At 41.0% G+C, this 15,596-nt stretch overlaps 1 protein-coding gene across 17 annotated transcripts in view; it reads right to left on the reverse strand.

Moving 5' to 3' along the window:
- Window positions 1-15,590, reverse strand: part of Slc8a1 (solute carrier family 8 member A1) — a 328,175-nt gene extending 312,585 nt beyond the window's left edge. For 16 of the 17 annotated variants that reach the window (XM_017798881.2, XM_017798880.2, XM_017798879.2 and 13 more), the window contains exon 1: window positions 15,407-15,590. The gene's annotated coding sequence lies outside the window, so the exon portion shown is untranslated. Of the gene's footprint in view, window positions 1-14,931; window positions 15,126-15,406 lie in introns of those variants that run through there. The other variant, XM_017798877.2, reaches the window with a different exon arrangement.
- Window positions 15,591-15,596: the final 6 nt, after the last annotated feature.

Consider the following 15,596-nt stretch of genomic DNA (forward strand, 5'->3'; position numbering starts at 1 on the left):
AAAACTATACCAAAAAACTCTTTTAAAAAGCACAATAGCAACTCAGAATCAGTTTCCTGAGAATAACACATTCTGTATATGAATACTGTCATAGGCATCATGTGAAATTCTTTACATGTATCAATTACTTATATAATATTTACAAACCACTATTTCTGGGTTACACCACCCTAAGTGTTAAGATTTCCATGATAATCCTTAGAACCAGTATGTTCTGGAATCTTACAGTGCCCAGGGCCCCAACAATAACACTGTACATGGAAATACTAGTATCACATTTTGAAAATGGTACAAATGAGGCTTAGACAGGTTAGTACTTGTTAAAAGTCATGCAAAGACTAAATTTCTGAATGAAGATTCAACCCTGGTCTGTTTCAGAGACCAATATCATTAACTACTTGATGGTGCATGAAGCACTCTTTGACAAATATTGTGCTTGGACTTGAACTAGCTCGTTGGAAAGCTTCTTGGCGTTAGGAAGATTAAGCTAGCAGTAGTCTCCTGGAAGGTTCCCAACAGCCTGGAATTTTCTCTTATGGATTAGTGACTGAAACAGACAAGCATCAATGGCTAATGTAGCACAAGAGCTGGCATGTTCCTAGAGACAGCTGCCCCGCATGCCCTAGCCTTTAGCAATTGCCTGGCAACCATTTCTTGTGTGTACTGTCAGGGCATTCTCTCAGGTCTGCCAACTAAAAGCTCTGCCCTCGATCCCTGCCCTAGCCTGAATCTCACACTGTGTTCTTAGCCAGAAGGCTACCAGATGTGTAAAGGTGGGTGGATCTGTACAAATTCGTCATCATGATGAGAAAAAAAAGAGAGAGGGGCTTCTGAGGTGACCTAAAAATATCACAATGATTTTCTGAAAGAGACAGCATGATAATTTGTGAAATCAGTGGATGCAAAACATTGATGTAACATATTGGCCATGACACAGCTGAAAAGAACTCTCTGGACTTTAGTTTCTGACTCCATTAAATTAATACCAAATCCAAATGCTTGTGGGGATAGAATAGGTGTTACCTAAATGTCGGCTCCTTTCTTTTCCTAGTATTTCTTTTCTTTTGGTGTATTTCTCTCTATCATTCAAGTGGCTCTATTTTATCAATCTCACATGTTCTTCAATCAGATAGTTCCATGAAAATTAAGCAGAAAGATAGGATAATATATATCTAAGGCAACAATAAAGCAAATATAAATCTTGTTTCATTTCGGCTTTCTTATATCTTACTTCAATCTACTAAGGCAGGGTACTGAAGGTGTAGGTTGATTATGATGAATTCAGATCAACTGTAGCCAAGAATCACTTATATCCTACAAATGAGTCTTCAGTACAGCACCAAGAATATCTGAATTATTTTCTATGTGTAGTTTATTTTAAAGTAGAGCAAGACAACAGTATCACGTGCAGATTACAGAGCTGAATGGTACTGACAGAAGATGGTAAAAAGACAACCATGTGCCAGGAAGCCAGCAAATCATGTAAAGGGAGAGGTTATAGCTGTAAGGATCAGAAACACACACATGCAGAATGGTTGGTCAGCAAACTGCAATCGTAGCAAAGAAGCCTGAACAGGAAGGAGGCAGCAGAGTACCTGTTCCGGTTGAAGGCTGTAGCCAGTTTTGACTGTTAAGGAGTACCTGACTCAGAGTAAAGGAATATGCTGGCATTTCTACCAGCCCAGCACACTGGATAGCCTAATTGTGTTCTGTTGATTGGCAGTTGGGTTTATTCCAAGGAACTTCTTGACTCTCTTTCCTCAGGACCTGGAATTCCCTTCTATGTCATTCTTGCTGACGGAAAACCTCAAAGCTGAGCAATTAATCTAGTTCTAAGGCAAGAGTAAAGCAATATAAATCTTTATCTACAACTGAGGCAAGCCTTCTAAATGCTTCTAGACAGAGACAACTTCAAAGGACAAGACTTTTTGCATCTGACCATCCCATCTAGGGTGCAAATTACAGTGCTAATTCCCAACTTTAGGCCCTGAAACCATCCAAACTTCAGAAAGGAACAGTAACTCACTGTTAACACCATTGTTACATGACCCCTACCATAAATCAAATAAAATGGTGTTTCTTTTTCTAACTGATAAATTGAGAAAGTTCTGGTAGGAGACAGAGTGTAAGAGGCCAGATTTGGGGGGATGGGACTCATGACTTGTTTGAACTTATAAAATTGGAGTCAGGATCCTGTCTTATGTCAGAAAACACCCACTTAACTTGCTCAGCAAAGAAAGCAACTGGGGTGTTAGGCAATGCCTAGACCCCCTCCAGGAAAAGAGGAAAGAAAGGTTTAGGATTTAGGAAAATGAAGCAGTTATTGGAACAACTCATGTCCTACCTGCTCATTCTTCTCCTCACTTTTGCCCGTGGCACTTACTGCTTTTATATGCTATATAATTTATTCAATGTTTTTATTCTTTTTTTTTAACTCCAATAGATGTGTAAATCTTGTAAGACTAGGGATTTTTGTTTCTTATTTGTTTGTTTTTTTCCCAGTGATTCACTCCCGGTTCCTAGAGTTGAGATTGGCACATAAAAGATGCATAGCACATGCTTGCTGGATGAATAAAATAATCCTCATAGGATCGTGTGCTGATTCATCAAATCTCTGGTGCTGTATCAGAAGCTGGAAATTGGGTGTAGACATTTGTATTTTAAAGCATTCTCTGTGTGAAATGGTTATGCCCTAAATGAGCAGAGGTCAGTGTCAGAGTGAAAGCCAATGGCAGTGTTAGCCAGAAAAGAGGAAATTGGTCACCGGATTTATGGCAAAGAACCTTAGAACTGATATCTAGCATGAAGAAAGGGTCTGGGGACCAGACATCTTCCCCAGCACCTGGTCTTCTTCTATCAGTCCTGATTATATTCACTCTGCTGAAAGCATCCTAATATGTTAACATCTTTAAGAAAGCATACATGCCCCCTCCTTTAAAATAATTAAAAACATTTGATCAAACACTAACCAAACAACATCCCTATGTTAGAGGTTCTAAAAAAGGGTAAGATAATTTAAAATTTAAAATACGAACTCTTTATGTTAATCTGAATATGTACTTAGAAAGAAGAAAACTGGAGAAGAAAAGCTTCCAATGCAAGACAGAAAGAATTCTGAAGGCAGATTCTTTGAAAACCTGGAGCTCCATGAAGGGTCAGCAAGGACTGCTCTGAGAGTTACTATTTCTGAGTTGTGAAGCAGGCTTTCTGGGTTCCATTCATGGTGATGATGCCAATAATAGCTGAAATCACTGTGTACACTTTGCCCTATATGATGTGTGAATTTTTTTACCTTTACTCTCACTGACCTTTCTGACAATGCTACTTCTCCTTTTACAAATTAAAAACACATAACATAGTTTATAACAGTAAGTTGACCAAGGTTATATGGATTTTACCTGACATTTGGTATTATACCACAGTAATTTTTGTTTGTTTATTTCCATGACAGGTTAATAATACTTATGGGAGAAAATAGCAGTTAATAGCACCTGGTTGGGAACAAACAGCTCCATATTTATGAACTTAGTATAGAATAACCTCTCAGGTAGGCTTCCTGTCCATATAAGTACATGAGTGATTGTGGGTTGCTTTGTCTCAAGGGTATATGTTTTACTTCTGTCTCCTGCCTCCCCATCCTCCAAGTCAGAGTTTTGTAAACTCTCATGTTTATCACATGGGGAGAGAAAGATGATTCATTCTGGGGAATCATTGGCTGGTCTGAGGTCTAAAATCATTCCAAAGTCATGTAACAAACTCAAGTGTTTTCTGTTTGTTCAGGAGAACACACACACACACACACACAGAGAAAGAGAGAGAGAGACAGAGACACAGAGACACAGAGACAGAGAGAGATACAGAGAGACTGAGAGAGAGAGAGAACCTAGCAGTGAGTAAGCAAAAACCAAACCTGAGATAAAGAAATGATCAACAGGTGTGTACTGGGGAAGATGACACAGAATTTTGTCCTAATAAGGTAATAGTTTACTATTAATAAATCTAATTTTTTTCAAGAATCTCAATCCAAGTCACAAACCCACTGTTTTGAAGGCAAGACCAATTTTTAAACATTTAAGCTTGTCAGTAATAAAAATAACATATTTATTCATGGTTTCACTGGCCAAGCTTTTCTTATATTATAAATGCTGTATTTCAAAGATGGGAGAATATCTGTCCAGTACAGTTCATATATTATAGATTGTTACTAAAGTTAAGGTATGTACCCTCTTTCTAGAAGATGCAATCTTCCATTACTAGAGAATTCTAGAAGACAAGGGACTCATCTGGCAGTGTTTTTAAACACTCAAGTAGACTACCTAGTAGTTTATAAATTAATGTATCCAGATTCTTGGTTTAGTATAACCAAGTTTCTAGAAACCTCAAACCACTCCACCTACAGTCCTATAACCAGGAGATTTCAAGAGTCATCAGATCTTGCAGGCAGGGCCATGGAACACATACCCTGTACTTTATACTTTCTGGGACCTCCTAGTTGAAAACAGTAACAACTTTTGAAATTTGTTCAGCATCAACCCAGAAGAGAAAGAACAGCCTTTCTTTAATAGTTGACCTTACATGCTGGAAAAGAATGAAGTCATGAATGTGTTTGTATATGTAAGTCACTCAAAAAGAATTTCTACCTAAAAATATTTTCCATCCTAGTCTGTTGACAATCAGTCTTAAGAAACGCACACTAGGGAGACGGCTCAGTGGATAAACCGTTTGCCAGGCAACCGTGAAGACCAGTGCTTGGCTGTACAGAACTCACCTAGAAGCCCTGTAATCATGGTGACCACCCATAATTCCAACACTCTAGAGAGGGGGTGGGGGATTTCCATTGCAAGTTGACTCTCTAGTCTAGCTTACTGGCAAGCTCTGAATTCAACTGAAATACTTTGCCTCAAAAACTAAAGTGAAGAGCGATCACAAAGGACACCTGATGTCAACTTCAAGCCTCCCACATTCATGCTAGAACTCAGGGTTAAAGGAAAATCCATGAAGGAAGAAATCAGAGGAATAGCAAAAGCTAGAGAAAGAAGGTATTTTCCAAAATAAACAAATTAGTAAAAGGAAGTAAAGGCAGAAAGCTATGTCTCTTCAATCACATTTTACCAAAGAATCATCTGAGAAAATAAATTGCAGCTGTCTGGGCTATCCTCTGATACACAATAGATACAATTATGTTTGCACGGATGCAGGTGACTGTAGGTGGTGATCTTGGCACTGCTCCCTGAGGAAACTGGGAATAAAGGGCAGATGGGAGAGAAAGGAAAAGTTGAGTAGAGGGCAGAGAGGGTTCCAAGGCAGGTGCACACAGCAAACACATACTCTGGAGGACACAGTTAAGGAACTGGACGGAAGCTTGACCCTGAAAAACTGAGAGCATTTGTGTGTTTCTTAAATCAATGAGACAATGATGTGAAATAATATATCATATGGTTTTGCCTCTCATGGACTAAAACCCTAGGCAGGGTTGAAAAAGGAAGATCCTTGGTGAGTGTGCCAGGGAAGAGACTGGGGCCTAGAGAAGGATGGGAAATGGAGCCTAATCGATGTTCATGGGGCCCTGAAATTAGGAGCTAAGGCACCGCGTGATTTAAAAAGCACTGAATTCACAATTTTGCTGCAAATTAGTTCTGCCTCTCTAAGTAGAAACAGGCAGGGATTGCTAGGACACTACATGTACATGTCACCAAAACTCAGGGAAATGGAACCCTTTTTAAAATTTATTATTATAGTTGTTAGCTGCCATGTGGGTGCTGGGATTCAAACCCGGGTCTTCTGCAAGAACAATCAGTGTTTTTAACCGCTGAGCCATCTCTCTAGCCCCAGAGAAATTGAACTCTTAAAGACCTATCCAGTTTCTGTATGTATGCAAGCTCCAAGGCAGAAGCACAAATATGCAGGAACATGAATCCCAGACTGGACTTGAGTGATGGAGGAACCCATGCTCCTTAAATTATCGCCTTTTTATGAGTATTGGCTATTTCCTCACTCTTTACTTCAACTCCATAGTCAACCTGACCTGTACAGTTACTCTTTTGTTTTTTAGTTTGCTTCTTGGAACTGCGCCTTTTAAATACAGAATTCAATTTCAAGATATATGGTTGGATAATTTCAAATTATTTTCATTTTTTCTTTGTTTTTAAATTCCTTTTTTTACAAGAAAAATGCAGATTAAACTAGTAGGCTCTGGTGAATTTCATGAGTCTTCCCCCTGAATACTGAGCTTCAGCTTCAAGTAAATAATATTTAGGAGAGGAGCTCTATCACACTTAAGTGTTATAAGTCTTCCAGACTTTCCTGCATAGTATCAAATCACAGTCCTTGAAAGAATAAGATGCTCTTGGAAATAGCAGAAGTGGGAATCAGAGAGAAACATATTAAATATATAATCACACACATATATATATATACTAAGAGAGAAACACATTATATATATATATATACATATATACACACAAACACAAAACACACACACACACATACACACACTATGTATACACACACTAAGTGGACAGATGCTCACTTTATGTGGGTTTTTCATCAGTGCTCTGTCTAACAATTTTGGAAAGTTCTTGAAAAATTCTCTATGGCTTGGATCTAATACGAACTGGAAACTCTCACAGAACCAGTAAATTTAAAGAGGAAGTCAGCTTCAATAGGAAGTTGTCAAATCCTAATATTCAAATAAATAAGTGGAGTGCTGATGGCTTATGGAAAAACATAACATTTTACACAAGCCCTTGAGCAGTTTATGGAACATACACATTTCCCCCTTAAATGGAACATCCTACAAATGTGTACTTCAAACTAGTCCTGCGTGTCTAATGGGAAAAATTGTTTAAATATCAGCTTATGCATTATAGATTAACTATGCTGGGAACACTGTATTATTGTCTTTTGTGACTGGTGAGGAGCTATCATAAAATTAATCCTGAGAGGAAACTGAGAACATTAGGAAAAAGTCAGTGGAGAAAATATGCTATCCGTTTGATTAGTAATGATAACGCCTTTGCTTATCAAGTCTTTGCTTAAACAAGGATCATTTTCATCAACATTAATGACTAATGAGAGAATTTATTCATTCAACAAATACCAAATGTCTGTTACATATCTGGCAATGTGCAATTCACTGGGGCTAGAACCGCAAAATAGGCAAATGCAATCTCTTTCCTCCTGAGATGTAAGGCCTAGCTGAAAAACAGAAAACAGACGTTAATTAAAAGTATTACCCCCAAACCATAGTGCTTAGATGTGGCAAATTCTGTGAAAGAAAAAAACACGATCTTACAAAACCAGTGGAGGGCCTGGCCACCAAGGATGTTAAGAAAGGCTCAGCTGAAGAAATAACACTTGAATTGAATTACAGAACAGGGGGAAAACAGGCTAATAGGTTGCTGTAGTGCAAGGGTTCACCTGATCCCTCAGCATTACCAATCTGAATAATGGGATTACTTACAGAGCTGCCTTCTTTTGATATGTGGGGTATGAGATCATGTTTGAAAAACACCAAACACATCTTCTCTAATTGATGAGACTTTCCCTCTTAGAGGGCAGAGCCTTCTAACTCCTTCCTGACACACTGCTTAGGGAGTGGGGTGGATGAAAGGGTCGCTAGTCTAGGGACCATAAGGTACGAATGTCAAACTCAGCTCCATTGATCACTGTGAACCTTTGGTTCTACTTCCATTCAACTGTAGAATTGAAGAATTCTGCTAAAATCTGGAGCTATGATATCTAATCCCATATTTTGGCATTCAGCATAATTCCTAACACTGTACCTGTCCACCTTCTCAGGTTTTTGGTTCTCATGGTCTGCAAAGCTACTAAATGAGAATTCTCAGACATGAACCATGTTTTTCTTCCTCATGTTTTCACATGTAACCTCCCCAATCCATCTCAAATGTCATAATTTCCCTCTAAAAATGCTCTTATTTCATGTTTGTTTTTTCCGAGAAGACTCCTAAAAGTCAAATAACTTTACCTCTCTCCCACCTTTTCTCAGTAAGAAAGCTCGGGCAGCTAACTGAAAAGATTTTTCAAATCCAGGCATCACAGAAGTGACAGACTAAGCTCTAAAACAAGGTCTGTTTGTTTCTAGGCCACCTCTCTTGACTACACCAACTGCTAAGGTGCCCCAGGCACACTGATGTTGCACTTGCACCTTTCAAACTCTACATTGTGTGTCAGGAGTTGACAATCCACTACCAATGGGCCCAACTCAGTCTGTCACTTGGTCTTATACAGCCTATGAAATTAAAGTGTTTTCTCATGTTTAAATGATTGAGAAAATTAATGAGGGAATCTTTCACATTTCAAATGAAACCTATGTGGTTTTCAAATGCCTGTGTTCACAAATAATGTCCTAAGGATACCATTCTCATCATTTATATGTTGTCTGTCTGTGTCTGCTTGGTTGCAAGAACAGAGCTGAGTAACTATGACAGATCCTATGGTCCACGAAACCAAAAGCATTTCTTTGCTATTTTTAAAAAGTAAAGTATACATATAATGGTCTTTGGCATTATGTCATTGTATGTATCCCTCACATGGAAACACCCTATATCAATTAGCATATTCATCTAAAGGCAAACAGATAAGGACAAGGGCTGTCTCATGGTCCATCTCTCAAATTATGAAAAAACCCTTACAGAACACTCGTGTGTCAGAAACTGTAGTATTAATATATTATTCCTCATAAAAAGTCATAGGCTGATTGTTGTTGATGCTATTTCCACTTGAACAGATGTGAAAGTGAGCCCAGAGATGTAACCAGCACAATGTTAAATATATAATCTGCTGAATTCAAATATTCTATGTGAATGAAGATGTCTCCTGACCTCAGAAACCTGTAGAGTGAGTACACAAGGGTCCTGCAGTTTAATAGTCAACATCCCCAAACAAGAAGCAGTGCCAGTTCTCTCTCCTTCCTGGAAAATCTTTGCTAGGCACCTAGCTATTCCTGATACTAGAAAACAGCCTAATTTGGGTAAGTCTTCTACATTGTCAAAAAGTAAAAAGAAGACAGAGAGAGAGAGAGAGAGAGACTTGACTTAGACGAGATGACTTCAGGAAACTACTCTAGCCTTTTCTGGTCTTGTAACCATTTGATTTTACGTAGTCTTTCTTTTGTTATTTGTGAAGAACAAAAGTCAGACTCGATGTCATCTGATGTTTTTTCCAGCATTGAACATGGTCTGAAAACAAGAGCTCTGAGACGCTCTTAGAAAAACTGTATGTTGTGTGAAGAAGGAGTAGAATCACAGGAAAAGAACCCTTGACTTTGCCCAACACAAATTCATAAATGTCAGCTCTGAACTGCCCATGACAACATTTGAAAGAATATTTTGAAAGAGAGATGAGACTTCTAAGAGGTGGTGCCTTCCCATGCTCTCCCTGAGGATGTAGTGGAGGTCCTCACAGCTTACAAAGCAAGTGCCCCTTGGTAATAAGCAGTTCAGTTGCCTAAGCCTGTTTCTAGGCCTGGATGCTCTACACCAAGCAGAGAACTGATCCAAAGAGTGGCCCTAGGTCCTGTGCTTAAAGGACAATTGGAGAGAAACTGGAGGAGTTGGAGGAGGTGGAGGAGCTCAAGGGAGAATGCATCGGAGCCATCAAAGATAAACACACAAACGCTTAACTTGAGTCCTTCCAGAAATGTAATAACCAAAGTCAAGGGAGGAGCACCTGTCAGGGTAGCATACACCTAAAAACCCAGCAATCAGGAGGTAGACGTGGGAGAGTGCAGATCCTCTTTGTGCTACATAATGAGAACCCATCTCTAAAACAAAGCAAAATGAAACAAATGAAACAAATAAAAAGTCAAGGTTGAAGAACAGGTTGACAGGCAGCCTACCGCTTTTCTTCATCTTTTACTGCAGTCTCTGCCTTGCAAGTCTGGGCTGCAAGTTTGTCATAAGCTTTCTTTCAAGTGTAAAATGCATTTGGGCAGGGCCTTCAGCTATCAGTTGTTCTAAATCTACAGTTCTTATGCATGTTCCTGAATGGCAGTAGAGCAGATCTGAAGAGTGCAAGATGACTCTGACATTGCTCTAGGGTCCTCCCTGTCATCAGTTAGCTGGAACATGGTTTTCATGGCTCAAAAATGACTAGACTATATTTGTTTCCTAAATCCTTTTCACTCTTATGAGTGACATTTTATGAATGACCTACAGTACCTCCTCCAGGAAGGCACAGTCCAAGGTTCTCTTTTCCAGTTCAACTCATCCATCACTTCATTCCTCTGCAATACAGAATGCTACCTCACTCTGACCTGTTTTTTCCACCTATGGATGCTCTAGATCATGACACTCTTGGGAAGGGAAAACACTGCCCAGAACATGGCATTTGGATAGCCTGTTTTCTTAACCCTTGGACAAGTTACTCAACTGTGGCATAGTGTTCGCCTTTAAACTGAGATAATGATGGTTCCTTGCAGAATACTCATAAGCACAAAAAAAGAAAATATGTGTAAAGCATCTAGTCTAGACCCTGACATCACGAGTGCTCAACAAACATGAAGTAACTTCTCTTTCTGAGTGAACTCTCTGAAAACCCTAGGGTAGGGCCTTCTGTATACTGAGCACTCAACAAATGTCAGGGTTGATTGACTGAAATTGCTGAATCATTGCCTTATCTATTAGACATCATCTTGCATTAGATACGAAAAGGAAATTATTACTCTGACTTTGCATGCAATGTCATGAAATCTACAAAGTGATTGCTCTGTCTTTTTCTAAAGTTAAGATTGACTCTAATATTTATTTTCCTGGATCTCTTGTATGTGTGAGTAAATACTTGTCTGAATTGGTATCACACTACTGTGTTTTCGGTTGACAGTGTGAATATTGTTCAATGTCACAATACAGCACTTTTAATTTTAAGAATATCAATTTACTCTGGAGAAAATATTTTGCCCATTTCTAAGAAGGCATTAAAAGCTAAATTTTCAAAGACAGATCCAATTTTTGTTTCAGAGTGAAAAATCTCAGTGTGGGCATTTATGTTTGCCTGTTTCTCCTTATTTTCTACCCCTTTACCAACAGCCCTGTTCCTAGTCACTCAGCTTCTCACGCTTCCCCATTAGAACAGTTCTCAAAGGGCACTGACTGGGCAACAGCCTAGTTTTTAGCCTCTTTCACTTCCTCTGTCTCTTCCTGTGTTCCAGGTCCTCAGGACTGCCAGCTGAATGCATAAACCACTCCAGGTTTCCAAATCAGCGTATCCTAATGGCATGTGAGAATTCATGGTAGCTCTTTGCTAGATATCTCTGAAATTTATTAAGGAAGGATCTGCTTGATAGAATTCTCTCATTCAAATGAATCATTTTTATACTGAAGATTTCAGATCCTACATTGGCTGATAAATAAAAGACTTTGAACCTGAGACTCTTTAGCCCAACCTCAGATCACTTCCTGTGTATGATGTTAGTACCCTCAACTACAGGCACATTTTCTGTGCTTCAGTTGTCTGTCTGGATGTTTTATCCTTCCACATATTCCCCTCCTTCTAAGCATGGGTAAGAAGTATCGAGTGATGTCAAAATCATTAGTCCTTTGAGACTTTATCCAACTTCTTATTTGTTACACTCTGGACCAGGATGATCAAAGGACAATTGTAAATATAAATATATAGCAGTCAGGTTTAGAGAGAGTTGACTGGAAACAGAGCAGCAAGGACGGCAAGCAACTGTCTTACAAAGCTCAGTCCATTAACTCCCCGCTTGTGTTCTGAACTGATTTGATGACAGCACACCAGCAAGTATTTACCACAGAAGTCCTCAGGTCAGAAAATGGGCTGTTTTGAGTCACAAGCAAGTAGTTCTGAGAACCTACTCCTTGATTGGTTTAAGGTTTCAAAGTGATGGATGTGTATATAGGGCAGGCCAGAGGTTGGGGAAGGAGAGAGGGGAAAGAAGAGAAGAGACAGAGGAGAGGGAGAGGGAGATGTAGAGGAAGAGATAAAATGGAAAATAATCCCATTGCATCTAATGAGGCCCCACTGGACTAGCACTGAGTCCAAATCAAAATCTCAAAGGTGAGAGCAGAAAGCTCACATTTCCAGAATCAGGTCTATCCCAGTGGGTCAGAAAACACCTGACATTTACTTCTTCTAAATTTCAGAGACATCTCCTGGGAGCCAAAACCCTTTTGTTCCAAGAGAAAAGTAGAAACAGCTAGTTCAGTAACCCACTGGCCTGCTTAGCCAAATTACTACTGAGAATTAGATTTGAAGTAACAGACAGCTAAGGCAGCAGGGCAGGCTCTAGATAAATTCTAGAACCTAGAGAAATCCAGGGAGAATTCTTGCCACAAGAGGGAGCAGTGGAGTTTGGATGGATGGGAGATCATTGGGTAGATAGTCTCACTGGGGCAGGGGGTGTCTAAGGAACCATGAGGTGCTGAAGGAAATCTAACTGTGAAGTTCTAATTGTACTGAATGATGATTTAGTAATAGACATTTAACTTTAACAGACAAAAAACAGCACATAGTTTCCTCAGTTCTTAACAACTGTAAAGCAACAATATTTTTATTTGAAAGAAAAAATACATACACATTGCAAAACATACAAAGCATGCAACCTACTGGTTCTAATATCTTTGTTCTGTCTGTACATTCCTCACTCCATATTTAGTTTCTGTTTTGCTTTGGATCTTGCTTAAGTCCATGTTGTTAGAGCAGCCCGCTTCTCACAGACACACTGTTTTACCTGAAGGCATCATGCAGAATGACTGGTCATACATGAGAATGACATATATGAGGGCAAAAATGAGACAGCCTCATCCATGAGGGGAGTCAGTCCTTTATTTTGCTCCTGCGGGCCTTCCTTTTTGCTATGCACTCCCTTTAAAGGAGGAATGCAACTTGATGGAAACTACAGAGTTTTTCTCATCATTTATTTTGTCGAAGAAATTAAGCAGAAAGAGGGAAGGAACCATGCATTTACTTTGTAAGATAAATAAATGTCTATTTTTATCTGATCAAAACATGTTAAATATAGCCTGTTAACAAATGCTGAAGCTCTTGAATACATCTGATTGCTTTAGAACGTAGCTGGAAAGAGCAGCTCCTGTAATCCTGCATATTAATCCTGTAGGCATACCTCAACTTCCTTTCATAATTTTATCTGGAGTTAGAACCCTGATGCCACTGTTTTTCTCTTTTATTTATTTTTTCTTTTCTTTTCATGATCAACAGAAGGGCTATCTTGTTTTTAATCTCAATGGAAAATGATTCGGTAGAAATCATTACCTAGTAATGGTTAGGTCTACAGATAGATGGGAGCATGGAGTACAGCCTTCCTATGCCTTTAGCTCACCACTCTCCTCACCCAGCCTGTTAGGCTTTCAAGACAGTGTAGATTAAGGCGGTTAGTTTCTGGACACTCACATCCTCTGTAACCTCTGGTCAGCTCAATAATGAATGATGGTTTACCAATGCTCAGCTGTTTCCCCCTCTCTCTATTCTTCTAGGCACTAATCATTCATTTTTAATAAAACACAACAGCCATTTTAAATGGGGGAACCATCAGTGATCTTTTATAGTAAGGGAAATCTTAACTAATGAGACCTGAAAGTCAAATGGAATCCTTCAAGCTGGCAGAATTTGTAAAATGAAAACGACTTAAGAAAGCTCATCTTGCTGAAGGCACTGGGTCCTCCTCCACTAGCTCACTCACAAAGCCCAAAGATGGAGCAAGCTGTCCCTCCTTCCCCCTGCCTCCACACTCGGCTAAACGCCCAAATTAAGCAAGTTTAACAAACCCAGAAAGCAAAATCCAAGTAACACAGGATTTGAAAGAGGAACCCCAAACCAGTCATCTTTTTTCTGGCTTTGTGTTCTTAACTGAAATGAATGAAGCATCTAGATTCATTTTCCTCCCTCTTTTTCTGCAGGAGAGCTCTGGGAAAGAGGGAGCCTGTACATACGTGTGCCGCTGTGTGTGTGGGGGGCATACTTTCAGAATCCCCCCCCCCGGAAATCTTCACAGGGCAGGTCGTGGGATTGTGGATGTTCAACTGCTCATGTTTGGATATGCAAAGCGCTGCCCTGAAGCAGATCTGAACCCAATCTCCACCTCCTCAGCCTGAGACTCCATGATCAGGACGCCTGAACTCTCTTCATCACATCTCTCATTTTTTAAAAAGCTTCTTCCACTACACCTCCCACGATATCCTTTTTTTCTCTTTTTAGTCTTTACACCTCCAGCAGGACAAAGTTTGTGTTGTTATATTCACAACCACTAGTGGCTGACTACCAGAGAGAGGCAGAGAGCGCCTTCCAGGGAGCCAGGCTGAGTGGGGTTAAAACCATACCTGGTTCAAAAGCCTGGCTTTCTGCCCCTGCTCACAGACAGCATGCAACATTGCTCTCTCCCCAAAAGTCTTTGTTAAATTTGATCACTGCTGCTCTTGACTCAAGCAGTAACACTTTATTTGGGGAGGGAAATACGAATTGTCAGCAAGTCATTCATTAGAGACAGAATCCATGGGAAAGGGGGTTCAGGATGCTCATATGTTGATTTTTTTTAAAGCATCCCCAGGGCTGATTTGGGTTCTCTAGCTGACTGTCCATCTCTAAGACCTCCCCCTTCCACTCGAAGGAGGAGCCAAGGGGATCCTTGCATCTCAGAACAGAGATCATTTCCCCAAGAGCCAGCACAGCCCCGAGGAGGCACATAATGCAGCTGTAAAGTTCCCTTTGAATCCCTTGGGAAAGACGCCCGTGTGTGCAGAATCCCCGAGCCATACCAAGGCACAGTGCCCGGAGACGCGGGTACCACAGCCCACTCCCCACCAATTTTTCTCTTGCTTTCCCCTCTACCGGGCCACACCTCCCTCCTCGCCGCAGTTCTCGCAAAAGAGTACCCAGTTACACTCCAGAAGAGGTGGCTCCCAAGTGTGCCTTGGGGAAGACCCCAGGGATTACCGGGAGGAAGGATGACCACAAGAGGAGCCCTGTGGGTGGGGACGTCTGGATCTCCGGCAGCGCCGCTTGCTTTCCGGGTGGACTTAGCTCTTCGCGCCCTGAATCCTCGGAGCCGAGCCCAGCTCAGGGTGCAGCATCCCTCCTAGCAGCCAGCCCTTTTTTCCTTCAGCAGCCGGCGCCGGCGGGCGGGTATCCTCACGCCCAGAACAATTTCCCTCTTGGAGAGGCATAGACACCCAGAAAAATGTGCAGATTCGCGCATGCACACATGCGCACATACACACACACACACACACACGCACACACACACACCCCACCACCACAACCACCACCACACACAAACACACGCGCGCGCACACACACGTACAATTCAGAAGCTACTCTTGCTTAAATGCAGGGAAGCGCAACCTGGGGAACAGCAGAGGACAGTTCCCGCGTCTCCCCATTGCCTCTCTCGGCCGGGATCAGATCCTACCTGGCGGGCGTGGATGGATTCTCTCCCCGGGTCCTCCACGCTGGTTGGAAACCCGGCGCGCTCACTGCTTTTTAAAATAGCTCGCGATCAGGAAGAGGTCGCTCCCATCTTCTGCGAGAAGCACAAAGCAGGCGGCGGCGCGGCGGCCCGACTCCGGTGCAGCGCCCGCGCGAGCAGGAGCGGCGGCGGC

This window comes from Nannospalax galili, unplaced genomic scaffold, assembly GCF_000622305.1.
Source record: "Nannospalax galili isolate Female #2095 unplaced genomic scaffold, S.galili_v1.0 scaffold257, whole genome shotgun sequence".
Classification (NCBI taxonomy): Eukaryota; Metazoa; Chordata; class Mammalia; order Rodentia; family Spalacidae; genus Nannospalax; species Nannospalax galili.